The sequence below is a fragment of the Malaclemys terrapin genome, chromosome 4, assembly GCF_027887155.1.
Source record: "Malaclemys terrapin pileata isolate rMalTer1 chromosome 4, rMalTer1.hap1, whole genome shotgun sequence".
Taxonomy (NCBI): Eukaryota; Metazoa; Chordata; order Testudines; family Emydidae; genus Malaclemys; species Malaclemys terrapin.
The window spans coordinates 114,151,408-114,170,618 of record NC_071508.1 but is presented as its reverse complement, the minus strand read 5'-3'; the positions used below and the strand labels follow the sequence as shown (position 1 = coordinate 114,170,618).

Sequence of the window (19,211 nt, the reverse complement as noted above, 5' to 3'; positions counted from 1 at the left end):
CAAACTTCTATCCCTTCCCCACCCAAATTGGATCAAGTTCATTATCCCCTATACCCTAAGAAGTGCCTTCTCCCTCACATCCCAGAAGGCACATGCATAGAAAGGTAGGTGGAGGGCTAAACACCTTTCCTGTCTCCCCCAGAACTCATCGTTGCCAACATAACTTCATATAGCATATCGCAATGCTAGAGGAACATGCTGATGGTGGAAATAATCTGGAGTGAGACCAGTACTGAGCTGGAATTCTGCTTTATTAAGTCTCTATAGTTAGAAGAACAGCAACATGCCACTAGATGCTAGAGATTCCACAAAATTGTTTCTCCTGGGCGCTGGGCCTCCTGATGCTTAGCGTAATACACACCAGGCTGGTTTCGGCCTACAGGTCTCCAACCATGACCAAGCACCCACCAACTTGACTGATTGCCAGAGAACCGTAAAGCAAAGAAGCTTGGCTCCAGATACTCCCAGAATTCTCAGCCCTCTCCATCCCCGCAGATCAGGGCTTTTCCATTTGGGGATTTTCTCCCATAAAAAGAAAACAAGAACAATTCTCCTTGCAAACAATGCTCCTGAAGGGAAACCAGTCATGCCCGCCCTTCCCCCACCCCAATGTCCAGCTTTATTCTTCACTCATTACACTGTGCAGCCAAACCTTTGAAATGCTAATTGCTTCCAATTCCAGAACTGTGACATTGTGTGCATATCAATCAGTGAGTGAAAATCAAATAGTGGATCATGCTAAATTCAAAGTGTACATGCGGGCTGCAGCTTAGCACTGAGTTACTTTGGCACAGGTGTGCGTGGGAAGCCCACAACTAGTACAGCAGAGGGTGATGTAAGTCAGGACTAAGAAGCATTGACAGAGCTGTGGAGGGGGAACCCAGGAATGAATGAGCAAGGTACGTCGGGGATCAGAATTGATGTGCATTGGTACAGCTGTGGTACGGATTCTAACTGACATAGCAGGAGTTCCTGCAGGTCAAGACTTTGTGGAATATCCAGATCACTTGTCCACATTATAGTCAGTTGTAATAAGATTTGTCCATTGTGTTCAAAAACAGTAAAAATGAAGCAGTGAAAAGCAAATCAGAACAAATAATGCACTGTGTCACGGCTGGCAGAAAAGTTTGATTGTAATCAAATGCCTATTGCTAGCTGGGTTTAGACACAGACAAAAGGAAAATCAGAGCTGCCACAGTCATTGGAGTAGCAATGCGGGTCATCTCTCTCTTCCCTTGGTTCTAAAGAAGGTGAGTTGTATAGTATAACTAGTGAGAATTCCTTGTCAGGGGAACCAGCCTGTCTCACCACAATTCCTAGCTTGTGGCTATGCCATTCCTGAGTGACAAAGTCACACCAATGGCATGAAAATGAACTCCAAGTCCACAGGGCAGGTAGGTTACACATGAGGCCCAAATTCTGCTCTTTGTTAAAATGGCGCAAGTCTATTGAAGCTCAATGGAGCTGTATGAGATTTTAAATTGGTACGAGAACAGAATTTGGCCCACAGCCTGTAATTATGAAATTATGTATTTGACTGGCCAGCAAAGCTTTTGCCTGTGCCAATACAGGGGGCTCCATTAGAAACCCAACACATGCCACTTTGCAGTGACTGCAGGAACACAGTATCTCCTCTTCCAAGTATTGCATAGAAGTTATTGCTGTTAGGGCACTTATCTGGGACTGTAAATGGAGCTTTAATGGTGTCCACTGAATATGGGGCAGTTCACAGGCCATGGAGGAAACAGAAGGCAGAAATCCTTGAAGGGCATGTTGACAAGTCTGAAATTATCCAATATCCATCTTTTCTGCTCCAGTCTTGGCTTACATCGCATGTTCATTGTTCTGGGTCTTTGTAAAACATGCTTATTACTTATTAGTGTACTTTCAGATGCTAAGAGATCTTTTCTAATCTTTTCTGTACAGATACTGGGGCCCGATGGGGTTTATTCAACTGAAATAGTCGAGTGTGGTGATGGTCAGAAATGTGATCATGTAAAAATATAGCATTTTACTCAACATAGCTCAGAGCCATAGCTGCGGACTTTATTGAAACAGATGAGTTCCCACTGTTAGTCCTACAGAGCTGACAGAGCTATGGGAAAGCCAGCTGGGTTCTATTCCGCCTCACACATCAACGGTCATCATTTTTTTTAAAGGATGCTACAAATGGAAAGAATGTGGCAGGAGTTTCTGTAGGGCTGATTAAACTTAATGCAAATAAATGATCTGAGAAATTCAGGACTTTCTTCTCTTCATGAACTGGTTCTGATTTCTGCCAATGGGTTTGTTATTTACAAGTATTCACCAGATGGTTTGGGCTAACAATTTTCCACCTAAGGACTGCTCGGGCACTGCTCTCTTTGACTAGTCTCCTTAGTGCTCCCTCATTAGATGAAACCTTTATAAGAGGAGAATAATTAATACCCTTCTCCATGCATGGACTCCCTGGTTCGTATGTGACTCTGGGTACTCCTACAAAGGGACGTTATTCCACGAGCCTCCCTACAGACACAAACCCATCCCATAGGAAGGGTCAAGACTAAGAGGACACAAGGATAATTAAACCAAACAAGTGTTTGAAATGCAAATCAGTGTTCACAAACACTATTTTTGCTGTATTCAACCAGCTGCAATGTTTGCATCCCTGTTGAAGGCAGGTGCACAGTTGGCAGGCTGACTTGCAAATGAACAAACGTACGCTGCGTTTCTGCAACTGATAGTGCCTAAATGAACTGCTGAATCTGCATGGAGACGTACTTACCGCAACGTGGCTCTGTGTGATGTAGTAACCCATCACACACCATCAATTGCAGAAGCAGGACCTATATACGGAGAGTGCAGATGCGTGCGATTATTAGCGCTTTCTGAGAGTATAACCACATTTAGAAAGAGAAAAGCACTTTTGCAAATTTTATCCGTGTGCATGTAAGTAGTGAGCTGTTTATCTTCAAGCAGCCACCTACTGTTTGGTCCCCACCTGACATTGTCTGCTCTCAGTTACAGCACCATGGGAACCAACTATGATATCATAGATTGAAAGTTTTTGCTGTCCATCTGCTCAGAAGAAGCCAAGAAACTCAAAGATGCACCTCCGTAAACTAAGATCCCTGGCAATAAAAAAGGAGGAAGAGAAAGAAGACAGCAGCTATGGAAGCTGAACTGCTGGAAACGTTTTCTATTTATAATGTTTTTGATGAGATGGCAGCTGGTTTCTGGCAATTTTTGCACATTACTTATTTTTTTATGAGCGAGGACAAATAAGAGGCAGAATGATTAGCATTGTGCAAGAGGAACAATAAGAGAAGTTTTGCCTGTGTGAGAAGTTCAACATGAAGATGCTGGAATTTCACAGCTGTCTTTAAGGAGAACACATTGTTCCACCTTTGGGGCCTCTTGGTGCTTTGACGCATCTTCCTAACTACTTCTAAAGATGATGGGCACTATGTACCATGTGTCATCAGGGGAGAAGAGGCCCCCCATCTCGCATATTAAAACTTGAATGAAGCAACTATGTGAATATTTCCTTCATGTTCATGGTAATCAGTCCCCATTCCAGAGCAAAACCTCTCCTCAGGTGGCTCACTGTCTGCTAACACACAAATTCTGCAACTTACTGGAGTGCACAGCCAATGACTGCTTGGCTAGGCTGCCGCTTTCAACTCAGGCTTAAGTGGGTCTCTTCAATCTGCTCAGAGCCAGTGTCCATAAAGTATATAACACAACTCTTTGGTCATGAGTGGAGTGCCTCAAGGTTCGGTTTTGGGACCCATCTTATTTAATCTATTTATAACTGACCTCGGGACCGATTGCAAGAGTGGGCTGATAAAGTTTGCGGATGATACGAAGGTGGGAGGAGTTGCAAACTCGGAGGAGGATAGGGATACTCTGCAGGGAGACTTGAATGAGCTTGTGAATTGGAGTATCAGAAATAGGATGAAATTTAATAGTAAAAAGTGTAAGGTGATGCACTTGGGGACGAATAATAACAATTTTAGTTACAAGATGGGGACGCATTGGTTAGAAGTAACGGAAGAGGAGAAGGACCTAGGGGTCCTTGTGGACCGCAGGATGACTATGAGTCGGCAATGTGACGTGGCAGTGAAAAAAGCCAATGCGGTCTTGGGATGTATTAGGCGAGGTATATCTAGTAGAGATAGGGAGGTCCTGCTTCCGTTGTATAAGGCGCTGGTGAGACCTCATTTGGAGTACTGTGTGCAGTTCTGGTCTCCAATGTTTAAAAAAGATGAACTCAAACTGGAACGGGTGCAGAGAAGGGCGACTAAGATGATCAGAGGAATGGAAAACCTGTCGTATGAAAAGAGATTAGAGGAGCTTGGGTTGTTTAGTCTGACAAAGCGAAGGCTGAGGGGGGATATGATTGCTATCTTTAAATATATCAGAGGGGTTAATACAAGGGAGGGAGAGGAATTATTCCAGTTTAGTACTAATGTGGACACGAGAACGAATGGATACAAACTGGCCGGGGGGAAGTTTAGGCTTGAAATTAGACGAAGGTTTCTGACCATCAGAGGGGTGAAATATTGGAACGGCCTTCCGAGGGAAGCGGTGGGGGCGACGGACCTGTCTGGTTTTAAGATTAAGTTGGATAAGTTTATGGAGGGAATGGTTTAATGATAAAACATAGTAGCCAAGGAAAACCAAGCAATGGTACATGAACAGCATAATGGCCAACAAGGGTCAGGCTAGAGACTCTTGCCTATATGCTCGGGGTATTACTGATCGCCATATTTGGGGTCGGGAAGGAATTTTCCTCCAGGGTAGATTGGCTGAGCCTCTGGAGGTTTTTCGCCTTCCTCCGCAGCATGGGGCAGGGATCACTAGCAGGAGGGTCTCAGCCGATTGAAGTCACTAAAACACAGGATTGGGGACTTCAACGGTAGAGTCCAGGGAAGGGTCTTGCGGCCTGCAGCATGCAGGGGGTCAGACCAGATGATCATAATGGTCCCTTCTGACCTTAATGTCTATGAGTCTATGAGTAGGCTCTCTCAGGATGATCCCAACATCATTTCCATGTAACGGGCCCATCATGGCCAATTAACAGCAAGGCCCCTAGCAAGCAGGCATGAGGTTCCATAAAGAGCTACCCTACATTTTAAAAGAAAACAACCACCCACCCTAAATGGCTCAAGGACGTACTGCCCTTAAGTCTTAGCTGAAGAGAACCTACCCAACTGAAATAAGGATCTAGTCAGAGGGATTCTTCCTTCCAGGATCATAAACGATGATTCGAAGGGCACTGACTGCTCCCCAGCTAGAATGGCCCTGCCACATAGAATCCCCCCTGCCTGAATGTACCCAGTATGCTCCAACGATTCATTAATTTCAGTGGAACAATGGCAGTGCAAAATGGTAACAGAAGGCTGGCAGTGAAAGGGCAACCCTCTTCCTCCCTACCTATTGCTCACTACTGTGTGCGTCACAGAGGGGTCTGCAAAAATAAGAGTGCAGGAGCTTAAAAATCTCCCATCCCTCCAACACAGGTTATCATGACCTGATTCAATTATAGAATTAAAATGGGCCTCCATGAGACCAGACTTTGTCTTCCTATTGAATTACTGTATAGGTCACTCAGGAGTGGAGAAAGGTTCAACATCATCTGTGACTGTTGGAGCTAGGGAGACAAAGCAAGAAGGCACAGGGATAGACCATAGGGAGGGCTCCTGCTCACTGCAGAAATAAAAATAAACGATTGCTGTGTATTGATAGTGGAATTTTAGAGAAGACTCACAAGAAGCCTTAAAGACACATTGCATAGAATTCTGACACTGCTTTACTGCCACGCTAGGTGTCTCGGCGTTGCCTAGTGTGCAGAGACGGGCTACAAAAGCTGGGCATTTCCATGCCCATTAAACACAGGGCAATGTCTTCCTTGAGTTCAGTCAACGTCCCACGGATTCAACCAGTTTGAGAGTTTTTCCTCCATACTGATGCATCAAGAACACCAGAAAATTGTTTTTTTCCATTGAAACTGTACTAGCAAAAATTGAATGTGTGATTGTGGGAGGAGCCATGCAGGTCCTCCCTGTAGTTAGAGGGGACTAGTGCACCTTAGATAGCTCTCACTATATTTATGAGGAGACTGGACTAGTGTAACTGCTAAGCAGACTGCCTCACTGATGTGGCTAGAAGATGGTGAATGTGAGGAAACCCAGGGAGAGAGGGAAATACATATCTGGGAACTGTTAGCGGGAAAGATTAAGTCAAGATGTTACACACTGATCTGTGCCACTCTTACTCCTAACACCAAATGTCCCACCTTTCCCCTAGCCCAGACTTATCAGAGGTCCCTTTAAGATGATACTCTATGTACAGCTCCCCAGCCAGGAGGATCTGTATTCATTCCTTAATGCACTGAAGGAAGTGGGAAAGGTTTGGGTGAGGCGAGTAGGGTAGGAAGAATCTGGTGTGAGGACAGGGAGGCCATCAGATAACCTCACCTTTGCTCCTGCAGCTGCCTAACATCTAGTGAGTCATCCCTAAGGACAGCGTGAATGTTAGAATAGGAACAAGGCTTAAATGCACAGCTAGCTGCAACCACAAGTCCCTTCAAATAGCATCAGGTACAGTGGAATATAAACGATCAACATGGAGTTTCCTAGTGTATTGAGAGAGAGAATGTTTAACCGAGGCAGCACTTTGGCTGGACGAAACATGTTTGTCAGGCCTTTTTCTTGACTGGAGTCCACTCCAGGAGCATTGCTAATTGCAAGGAAACAGCAAATGACCCCAGATGTCCAATATGTTGCAGATCTGTTTTAGAGACACCAACCACACCAACACATGCTCTCTGGTTTTGCTCATATGCAGGTTATAGAAACCCCTTCACCATGAAAACACTGGCTGCTAAGAAAAAAATGAGTGGGTATGATTCCCCCGCTGATAGTTCAATGACTTCACTGCCCCATGGCCATTCTTACCTGCATAGACCCTCCATTCCTTCATGCGGGCCATTTCCATATACCACTCCAGATTAAGCCATTCAGATCAAACAATACATGCTTAAAACAGAAGCCTTTTTAGCAGGCCTGTGGAAATGGTTACATTTACAGCTGTACAGAATGGTACCATCTGGAAGTTGATGGCATTCTGCATAATTTACAGCAGCCAAACCAGGAGCAAAGTTTATTTATTTAGATTTATACCACGGTAAAAAAAATACTAACACCTAAAAATCAGTTAGGCTTACAAGTGCAAATGAGAACCTCCCAGTAGCAATCATGTAAAACAGAATAACTTAGGGGGTGGAGGGGGAAATCAAAAGCAGCAAGATAATCTCTTTAGCCTTCCCAGATACATACACTCAGCCTCCCCCAAAACCTTGTTCACCAAATAGCTTTTACTCAATGTCAGACTATTTCCGCCTACACTCTCTCTGCTTTAAAACGGCACCGTGAAGTTAAAGGTTACAGTTTAAACAAGCAGTCTTGGCTTCTCGTACAAAGCCCTTCAGAGCCAGATTCTGCCATCATTACTCATTTTTAACCACCCTAACCAATGTTCCCCATAGGCTACTTGTGGAGTAACGTATTACTAAATTGGAATGAAGATGGCAAAAAAAATCAAACCTTCAGACTCAGTCTTTTGGGGCACAGACTGTGTTTTGTGTTTCCTACTGAGCTGATAACATTGTGTATGATTAAAAATTAACCAGATAATTAAAACTGAAACATTTGACTGATTGCATATGTGGTAAACTGTGAATTATATTTGTGCCCTTTAATTTGACTGTCCAATTTGGATTAAATGCAAGAGTAGTGAGTTACCATTATACTTCGCAAACAAGTGAGACCATAATGAAATCTTTCAACGATGATGGTGCAGTAGGGTGGTATTTAAACAACAACCATCAGAGCAGCAACATATTGTGTTACCTGAACAGAACATAACAGGAACATGGAAGCAGAGTTTTATTGGTGACTTTCAATTTCAGCTAAACTTTAAACTTTAATTTAACATTAAGTGAGCATAAGCACTGGACTAACAGCGCTGGAGATCAAAGTGCTCTTTTTATTCATAGGATAGGTACAGCATGGGCAACAGAAGTGCAAACGTCCCACACAATGTTCCAGCAATGTGCTTCAGCTCTGACCCAGAAAAGCTGTTAGTGAGAAAAGAGTGCAGTCTCCATTCCTGTTTAAGAGTGCATCTCTCTACTGAAGCTGTCAAGAAGTGGGCCAATAAGGACAGCTTACCTGATGTGAACCCTTATCCATTTAGTAGTTGAAGTCAACCTTAGTACATTTCCACACAGGCCAGCAAGCAGCCCACAGATAGGAATGACAGTGTCACTGATGACCTGGGCAAGATTTAAACAACTTTCCTTACAAGGAAAGAACTGAATCCCACTCCTGATTCCCCAAGCCAAGCACCTCGCAAATTTCAACAACAGTTTTTTTTCTCTTTCCCCCCAAATTATTCCAATCCATGCTGGGGGAGACCCATGTTAACTATTTGATGGACTCTAATTCATGGTCTAACACAGCTTTAAACAATTTATTAAAGGAGAAAATAATTATTTATTATTTGAATTTGGAAAGTGATCACACAGGTTATAGGTGACCATGTTTTGTCAACCTAATATTAGATACAGGGATAAATATAAAGAGCCTAAAGGGTGTAGAAGTCACAAAGAAAGTATCGAATTCAGTGAGGTGGTAAAGAGGATCTAAATGACAGCACTAAGGAAGCCTACAGTACTGTTCAAATTCTGAGGTGTGGAATAGTATTACTTCACACATAGTATGTTTCCCTGGAGAATTTTACAACACTTTTAACAGAGTGATAGCTTTGTTTCCATTTTTCAGGGAGGGAAATGGAGGCACAGAAAGCTAAAGTGACTTATCCAAGGTCACATAACGATTGAATCTGGGATAGAGCTCACATATGGACACCCAGTCCCCTGTTCCAACTATTGGAAGGTGATGCCTAGCAAGGGTGGCACAGTGTTGTTCTCACCCCTAGTACCCACAGCCACCGATTGCTCCCTACATGGACAGCAAGAAAATGATGTTAAGATTAGAGCAAAGAACTATGCTCAATCACTGTTTGTATCAGACTGGACAAACAAATTCCCAGCAGTATACAGAGTTTCCAGTGGTGCAACATGTGCAAATATTGATAGGTTATGCTTCTGTTATTTTTGAAATGCCCAACACTTTGGGAGGTGTTGTACACATGGGGAAAGGAGTCTCAGTGGCTACAGACAGCTCTTGTCCCATTCAGGGACCTCACACCCGCACCTCTTATGTCCCAGAAACTACATCCTAGTGAGATCCTAAGCTTTCAGTGCAGGGTTCAGGTCTTCCATGGGGTTTGCAAAACACTGGGCTCACTTACTGGGCTTTGGTCCTCTTCCACCCCCACCCCTACCCCTACCCCCCCCCACTGCAGGACCCCCATGTGTTAATCTTTCCTCCACCCCTCATTTGCTTTATCTAGCTAATTGCTAAGAGGGGTGTTTTTTAATTATGTTTTTGTTGCTGTTTTTAATTAAGCAACATAAGCACCCCGGGTGTCTTGGATGGGAGGAGCTTCACACATAAATTATATTATTTACAAATAGAAGACAGCAGCTGCAACACAAGCAGAGATTTGCCTCTACAGGAGCATGTAAATTAAATTACATTTACAAATATACAAAGGGAGGTGTGTTTCACATAAGATGCAAAAAAGAGAGACCGTGGCCACTTGTGCCTATTAAGATCCTAGTGCTCTTTTCCTCTGTACTCAAATAGGAGATGTTAGCTACAACATTTGGCTAAATTCCATTTTTGGCAAATACATTCTCCCTCCCTTCTGTAATTTCAATTAAATACAGGATTCTTCTCTGCTTACTCTCCTGAACTGTTGTGAAGTGTTGCTATGGGTGTTTAAACAACTGCCACATTTCACCCAGAGGTGGCTACATTTTGGCAGCAACTGAAGTGATCCCTACAGCAGATAGGCCCTTAGGCACTGATCCTGATCACTATATGTGGAACTTTCATTGTATTGGGACCTATACAATTGGAGTTCTTCACATTTTCTTACTGCTGCTGCAGGCAAGGAAAAACATCTTTTCCTCCCAAAGTGCCCTTGTCCTGGCATGGTTGACATTTGTGGGTATGAAGTTCTTCCTTCAGCTATGGTAAACTAATACCTTTTGGGCTGCTACCCCTAAACTCCTACACTTACTTAGCATTTATATAGCATTTTATCTGTTCATAGCACTGTACAGTTAATTCACCTTCACTACAACGTTGGAAAGGAGTTGGATAAAGTATTATCTTCATATACAAGAAACTGAGATAAAGCTAAAGTGATTTGCCCAAAGCCACACAGAGAGTGAATAGTAGGGTCAGGATTAAAACTTGGCTTTCCTCCAGGCCATGCTACCTTATTTCACCAAGGCTGACCTTTCAGAAACAGGCCAGCAACTAGGTGGAAACATTGATGATGGGGAGGCTGGCTGGGGTGGGGAAGGTTGGAAGCAGGATGTGTTTGGAGTGCTGGTTTTGGGATCAGGATAGATTTCTGGTAGCTGGGAAGAGAAATAAGTTAGGGTTCTAGATGTCAAGCAACTGCTTTTGTCCGTTACGGAAATCCTCCTGGGAGCTGGACTCCCGATTCCAACCACCAATCTACAACTGATAACTCACCCAGCCCCAACGCCTCTGCCGAGACCTGAAACCTTGGTGATGGGAATTGCAGTTACTTCTTGGGATTACTTTCGAGATTCCCTAAATCTGCATCCCAGCCCCTCTGTGTATCCCTAAGGGAGCCATTGCAGTGGGTGTGCATGCTGCTGAACTTGCAGGGAGCTCTCTCTCAGTGCATTCTGAAGGACAGTTGGGGATTTAGACATATGAAAGAAGAAAGCACTTGAGGTTCATTTTGAGAGTGCCTTTGAAATTCAGATTTTAAAATCACAGCTTTCATTTCAGCTAAGAAGCACTGAAGGGAGATAATGACCTGGGGGGGCGAGGAAGGGGGAGAGGTTGGCAGACTAAGTGCATGTGGGTTTGATTGAATCCACATCTCTGCCTCCAGGTCTCCTGGCTCTTGCTGCCAGGCAGCATTCACTAACTTGCTTTCTTCCCCCTTCTCTACCATACCCAATGAGGCATCCCACCTTCACACCTCCTTTAAACAAAAAAGACATAGGGACCAGCTTCGTCTGTGCTGGACCCTGTCTTTACCACATTCCCAGAATGCACTAAGCAACATATCAGGCACAGACTCTGACTGGAAGCACTATGTGCCTGACCTATGCAGAATAATCAATTCCCACGCTGTGGTTGAGTCAGAGGTACATGCTACTCTAAAATCCAAGTAAACTCCTCCCAGACCTTTTGTGTCTACTATCTTTCATGAGGAGCTGATTTTCAAGAGTTAGTGTTGGCATCCCCAACATCTGAGACAGTCAGAATTAGACTGGACTAAAGGGAACAATTCCAAAATGGACCTGTGGGAGGGGGATGGAAAAAATGGATTCATATGCCTTCCACCACTTTCCCCCCTCCATCTACCTTCTGGGATTGCTTGATTAAAGGGGATTAAAAAAAACGTCACTGAGGCTGGGGAGGGGGAAAGATAATCAGTTAAAACAATAAGCACTTCTAGATGTCAAGGAGAAAGGTTGCTAGCTAGCAGGCAGATGAGGAAGGGGCCATAAGAGAAGGGAGGCAATTATGCAAGATCTCCTGGGATTTATTTCATGGGAGGGAAAGTCATTAGCCACAAGAACAACAGTTATGAGAACTATCAATCCTCATGCATAAGGTTTAAAGGAGTAAGGCCAGCCAGCATTGTAAAGTTGCTAAGGGAGACAAACAGACTTATGTTAGGATTCCACGTTAAGTGTCCCTGGGCAAGTGAACTAAGAGGGAAGGTTGTTTGATTCTCAAGTTATAGTACATATTGGCCTCTGGCGAAGTTGTGAAAAGGGCAGAATGTCTTTGGTGGCGTGGGCTGGTCTCAAATATCTAAGTTTCTTTCCCTCTGGAGGCCTAGAGGTTACTATAGTCTATTTTCTAGGGTGGGTTTAAATATCTACAATTTTACTCTGAGAAATGGTTACATTTCCCTTTTTTTTTTTTTTTGATGAACTAGCCTATTTGTTTCCTCTTTAGCCATCTGCTAGGTGAGCGCTTTTTGTTATTGAGGAGAGTGGATTATGCATTTCTCTTTTCTCCTCTACCTTCTCCCTGGGCCACAGTGCCTTGATTTGGAGGTTTTATCATATTATATCAGGGCCAAGACAGTTGCAGGGAGGCCTGCTGTGATGCCATCACATCCAACAACCAGGTCAGCACTCTGATAGGAGAGCTCCAACGCACGCCTGGTTGCTACAGGGTATTAATGTTTGTGATTTGATAGATGTGCTCTTTCCTCTATGTCTGTGCTGAATCAGTGCCCTGGCTGGGTGCTAGGTGGCACTGAAATTGTTACTGCCACTGATTCGTTTTACATCTGATCACTTGTGCTAAAGAACCGATGGCACTTTTTGTAGGCTGTGCCAGAGCGCTACATGTAGCACCCTGGTCACTGAGGTTGCTGCAGAACTGGAAAGACTGCATGCTTAACTGAAGTCAATTAATCAGTTTCCTTTGGTTACTAGACACTTGAGTGGCAATTGCTGGGCTAATGAGGCAACTGGCTCAGTAACTGGGGAGGAACAGGAAGTACAGGGGAGCTCAGAGAGTGAGCCGGGGGCAGAGGAGAAAAGAGAAAGATATGTGGAAGGCTCCTCCTACATCCCTGCTCCTACTGTATACCTGCGGTACAGTCTGTTGTGCATTTAATCTCCAGTTGCAAAGCATATGTGGTGAAAGAGAAACAGTCTGCAAGTGTTTGTGGCTAGGCAGTGGCACCTGACAGGGTAGGTAAAGGGCCACCCACTGACACAGGAGTAGGAATGAGAACTCCCGTATAGTGTCCTAGCTGAACTCCGTTTGGCTTCCTTAAACTCTGGCCTCAACTGAAGCTGTAGAAATAATCTTCACTTCCTATCATAAATTGGGGTATGGTGTTGCCAAGCACAGCTGAAGAGCTGCTGCACTCCAATGGTGGGCACAGTGATCGTCCTATATCCCTTCCACTATAGTGGGGAATGTTTACAGATGCTTAGAGCTCTACCAAATTCACGGTCCGTTTTGGTCAATTTCACGGTCAGAGGATTTTGAAAGTAATAAGTTTCACGATTTCAGCTATAGAAATCTGAAATTTCACGGTGTTGTAATTGTAGGGTCCTGTCCCAAAAAGGAGTTGGGGAGGGGGTCACAAGGTTATTATAGGGCGGGTTGTGGTATTGCTACCCTTACTTCTGCATTGCCGCTGGCAGTGGTGCAGTCTTCAAAGCTGGGCAGCTAGAGAGCGGCGGCTGCTGGCCAGGAGCCCAGCTCTGAAGGCAGAGCCACCGCCAGCAGCAGCGCAAAAGTAAGGATGGCACACAAAAAGACCAGATTTTACGGTGGGAGACCAGATTTCATGGTCCATAACGCATTCTTCGTGGTCATGAATTGGGAAGGGCCCTACAGATGCTCCTTGAACTGGGGATCCATATTTACTTTTAACAATTAAAAAAAAAAAAAAGTAGCATTGTAGGTGCTAAAACCAACACTTACGGACTGCATCATTGGCCAGTACATATGGCAGGAAACTGAGGAAAGCAGCTGTCCGGCCAAACTTCTGGATTGCTGCTGTGGTCCGTGACAGCTAGATGCCCATGGGGTGTTGGGGTGGGAATATTATCCCTCTCCTAGCCTGCCCTCATTGGCTCGGGCCCCATGTGACTAGTTCCACAGACTCCAGGAGGACTGAAGAGTAAGTCACAGGAGTGGGTCCAACATGAGGGCTGGAGTCTATTGACTTCACCTGCTCTGCTCCAATGAGTAAGGGCTGTGGGAACAGACCCTGTGCACTGTATTAGGTGTACCATTTAAGTCTGCAACTTCCTCCAAAGGACCAGGGATAAGACCACTGTTGCAAACAGCACCAGAGAGAATTGGTCCAGTGCTTTCCCAAAAGACACAGCCCATCCCAATGGTTTTTTTTTTTTAAAGTCTGTCAGTTTGGGGTTATTTTGTTCAATCGGGGATTTGAAATCAGCCAAGGAAGCCCTATAGACCTGGTCAATGCAAAAGCAATTATCTTGAATATGAACAGATTGGAATTAGACACAGGTTGTAAACCATAACCAAGGTCACAAAGAGCTAGGATTAGAACTCAGGAGATCCCTGGCTGCTAGTCCCGTGTGCCAACCAGTACAACACATGATTTTTCAGAAGTGAATTCTTAAGGACATGATACAAGGGCACTGTCAGGGTTAAATAAAATAAATCCAATTTTGTTTAAAAATAGGCTCCACTTCTGAGGACTAGCTAGTTCCCCTTGGAAGTTGGGGTTAAGAGTCTCCAGTACTTCAAAAGTCCAACTTCCTTTACCCATATTACTAACAAATGGGTTAGATGATTAAAGAGACTTTAAACAGAATAGTATTATGTGTAATTTCTTTTTCACTTTGTATGCTATAATTTTTTTGCCTCTCTCACACCTTGAACAATGCAAAGTGTCCATCCTCTTCAATTTCACTTGCAGATTCTCACGCACTAGCACAGACTGCAAGGTCAGGATCACAAATACTGAAGGGGAACATCTGATTTCCCCCCTCACTGGACGATTTTTGGTTTTAAGATTTCATAGATGGATCTCTTGGCAGTGTGTAAAAACAAACCAACAAACTCAAACTTGAAAACAAGCCAACATTTCTGACCAGTTTTGAACCAGAAGTGCCCCTTAAACAAAAATAAAGTATGTGTGTCTGGCTTTGTCTGATCATGTAATTACTAAGATTGATAATTAACAGCCAAGCCTAAATCCTGCACATTCTAGTTGACAAGTGCTGCTGCAGGATTTACGGCCTTTACTGTAGAATACTTTAGTAAAAAAGGAAGGAAGGCATTGCATGACAGGAGATGGCAAAAAGAGAAGCATTCTCTGATGCACTATGGAATGATAGCGGTTGTGCTGTGGAATTACTAAAGAAGTGGGTATAAATGTAGATTACAGTGAATTAAACAAAACAATTTATTGTTAGCTATTCATCTGCAGGATTTCAAACTTCTTTAAACCATGCCTTAAACTCTGCCACCCTCTAGTGTTCCATATCACCACTACAACAATGTATAAGACGTTGGGTGAGCAGACAGTACTGTCAATTCCCCCAGCACTTCACAAGTTCCACACTACACACAAGAACTATTTAGTAGAATTTTCCAGTGACACATTAATAATGGAGACCAGGAGTCAGCACTGTTGAGACAAGGTTCACTCCTTTTGTTTGTTTGTGTAAGCAAAGATTTCTTGGCTCTGACCCTTCTGTGTTGTAAAGTATCACTTACAATGGCAACAAAGTGGTGGCAATTTCGTTTCAGTAACGGTAAACTAGCAGGATGTATAGTTGCCTGATTTTCCAAATGTGCTAAGCACCAGCAATGCTCATTTAAGTCAATGCGAGCCGTGGAGCTCAGCATCTCTGAAGATCAGACAAACAGATGCATAGATTAATACCAATCTCTGTACAGAGGACAGCAGCAGTGACAGATTTCATACAGTGTATTCCAGCTCCAGTTTTATAATGAGCATATGCTTATATATGTATCTTTCATGCATATGTGGGTCCAAACTGCTTAAAAATTCACCAATAGTTTAATCCACATAAACTTTCCATTAATCCAGTTGGTCTTATTATGAACCAAGTTAAAACAGATTTATGTAAAATAACATCACCGAACTAATATAAGTGCAACACTGTGAAAACGTAGAGCACTATAGAAGAGCCAAGTAGCATTATGATCAAACTGGAATTAAATTATTTCAAGTTCACCTTTAAAACCACTGCTCTCTGGCTCCAAACAGCTAAGGAGTTTCCAGTTTTACCATGAAACTGGTTTTAAATGATGTGTTCAATCTAGTCATACTGTTTTGCATGTGCAGCTCTGAAAAGACAGTGTGATGGGGCGGCTGAGCCAATTTGCATAACTGGCCTGAATGTGAAAATGAGTCTTTTGGAAGTTTCCTTTTCACCTCAGGACACAACTAACCGTTTACTGAAGAACTCTGGTTGAAGGAAAAGTATATTGTGTATAACTGATTCGTACATTAATTGAACTTGACTGTGTGATTCACTGTGCCCACTACAGGAGAGCGGTCACCTGAGAGATAAACTTTGCAGCAATTAAACAGCACACAGCAGTGCTACACAAATTTGATACAAGAAGTTAAGGTAATCCTATTCAGAAAACTGCACAGGGAATTCAGAGAAGCAGAATGTAGTTGCGCTAGTTGGAATTTAGCCATGGCACTTGGGTTAATGCTCATGTTCTTGCAAATAGTCACATGAAATTGTATTTATCTTATCCATTGATTTACCAAGCAAAAGTCTTTTCAGCCTTGTACAACCCCTCTCTTCCCACATTCCCAAATGAATGAATGCCTCAACTGTGGAATTCACCAAGTAAGACCTGTCCTGATCCTGAGTGAATTTATAGACCAAGAACCTCAACTAAGTGCTGGGCAAGTATTGTACCTACGAGAGATGATTGCTTTAGTACTTTGGGCCTACAGTACGAGGGGCTTTAATTATTACTACTAAGACCCTGACTTGCACGCTTGGTATATGGGCAGATCAACGTCTGTGTGTATGAAATATACAATGAACTCCACTCCTAAAGGAGCAATGAACACCCACATTCTGCCACATTTATCCTAAGGAAAAACCACATTAGGTGCACATTACACAGGCTAGCCTACATACAAAAAGGTATAAGATGATTATGGCGTGATCAACCACTGTCTCAGAAAAATAGGAAAACTTAGTATATAAGCCACTCTTGACAACAGGACCTCTATGCTGACAGTTGTCAAAGTGCAGCCCAAGCTCCACATCTGTGATAATTGCACCCACTGACAACCAGGCCTGTTTCATATCTCATCCCACCCCAGGCACCTCCAGCACCACAGAGTAGCATATTGAGGCACAAGGATCAGTAGTAACTCAGAGGGAAGACTGCCGCCTACTGAATCAACAGCTACACTTCCTGCAGCTACCTAGAATTTCTTTGGGTGCCTCTTATCCAGTACTGATCCACTCCAACCCTGCAGGAGATAGAACATGAGTATCACAGGCCATATTGGGATTATTTCCAAAAAGAAATCTCAAATACCTCCACCTCTTTATATACCTCTGTGACGTTGCACTCCATATGTTTTATGGAAATATGCTAATGAGTGTGAATATAATGTAACTGGAATATGCTTCATGAAAAAGGTCTCTTGTAAGGTATAATTACAAAGCTTATAATCTACTGAGTTTGTCCATCCTATTTGTATGTATGTATCATTCTTGCATCTAAAGCTAGAAATATGAAGTATTACTTTGAAGTCCTATTGTAACTATGCAAAGTGTGGGCCATTAATGGTGGCTTGAAATCTTGACAGCTCCCATTAACTAGGGCAATTGGTGGTAAATGGCTCTGTTTACTTCTAAGCCTTCCTGCATTCGTGGATGCTAGCCAGTGGGTAATGAAGTTTCACAGGACATGTGAACGTGTCACAGGATACTGGAATCCATTTTAAACCTGATGCTTTTCCTTTTAGAAGGAAGGATGGGAACCCAGAGAGAGACAAAGAATTCCCACCTTGTGCCAAAGATATAAAAGGGGGTGGAACTGAACAAAGAGGGCTGCAGTCATGAGAAATCCCCTACCTACCACCTGAGCTGGAACCAGCAAGAACTGTACTGGGGAAAGGATTGGGCCCAGACTAGAAAGGAGTCTAGTCTGTGAAAGAAGCTTATTGGGACATCTCTGAGGGTGAGATTTACCTGTATTCAGTTTCTTAAAGTATTAGGCTTAGACTTGGCATGTTTCGTTTTATTTTGCTTGGTAACTTGCTTTGTTCTGTCTGTTATTACTTGAAACCACTTAAATCCTATTTTTTATACTTAATAAAATCACTTTTGTTTATTAATTAACCCAGAGTAAGTGATTAATACCTAGGGGAGCAAACAGCTGTGCATCTCTCTCTATCAGTGTTACAGAGGGCGGACAATTTATGAGTTTACCCTGTATAAGCTTTATACAGGGTAAAATGGATTTATTTGGTGTTTGGATCCCATTGGGAACTGGGTGTCTGGGTGCTGAAGATAGGTGACTTGCTGAGCAGTTTTTGGTTAAAGTCTGCAGCTTTGGGGGCGTGGACCAGACCTGGGTCTGTGTTGCAGCAGACTAGCATGTCTGGCTCAACAAGGCAGGGTTCTGAAGTCCCAAGCTGACAGTGGAAAATGGGCTCAGAGGTAATTCCAGCACACCAGGTGAGAGTCCCAAAGGGATCTCTGTGACCCAAACCATCACAGCCTCCATAGAGAGGGCAACAGACTATTTCTCTATTAATCCTGCCTTGTCAGTCACTCTCCAGACATGTAACAGCAAAGACGAGGTACTTCTGTACAGCCTCCAAGCAAAGATGATCATAACTTCTATATCTAGTCCGATTTACTTAGAGGGTAAAAATGCAGGACTAGACTCAGATATACACAGCATCACAGGTTTAACCCCTTTGTTGATGCTATACTCAATATCAGACAAATTTTCAGCCTCCCTCCCTGATAGCATTGATAATTTTATTAGCATGACATAATTTGCATATGTTACAAAGTTAGTTGATCAAGAATCTGCATCCTTGTAGGAATGTTCAGTAGCACTCAAGGAAAGACTATGTTCCGATACAGCTGGTATGATAATTTTACTCAGCCATCACACCAGGCTAGGCCAGATAGCCCACAGGACCTATAGCTCATGCCTTAACATTAACATTTCAAAGCTGTGAAGGGTGGGAATAACAAGGATGAAGCTTTTGACCCCTGTAGCAGGACTAACACTGAGCTAGTCAGGCCAGATAAATATTTACATCAGAGGTTTTATGCCAAATTGCTGAATAAAGCTTGCTTCAACCAGGCCTCATACTAATTAGAGATAAGGGCTCCCTCTAGCTCAGGGGTTGGGAATCTTCGGCACACGGCCCATCAGGGTAATCTGCTGGTGGGCCGCGAGACATGTTTACATTGACTGTCCATAGGCATGGCCCCCCGCAGCTCCCATTGGCCAGGAACGGCAAACCATGGCCACTGAGAGCTGCGCCTGCGGATG

At 43.5% G+C, this 19,211-nt stretch overlaps 1 protein-coding gene across 1 annotated transcript in view; it reads right to left on the bottom strand.

Annotated features, from left to right (window-relative positions):
- NRXN3 (neurexin 3) overlaps positions 1-19,211 on the bottom strand; it is a 1,374,011-nt gene that overhangs the window by 789,041 nt on the left and 565,759 nt on the right. The gene's annotated exons all lie outside the window — the stretch shown is intronic.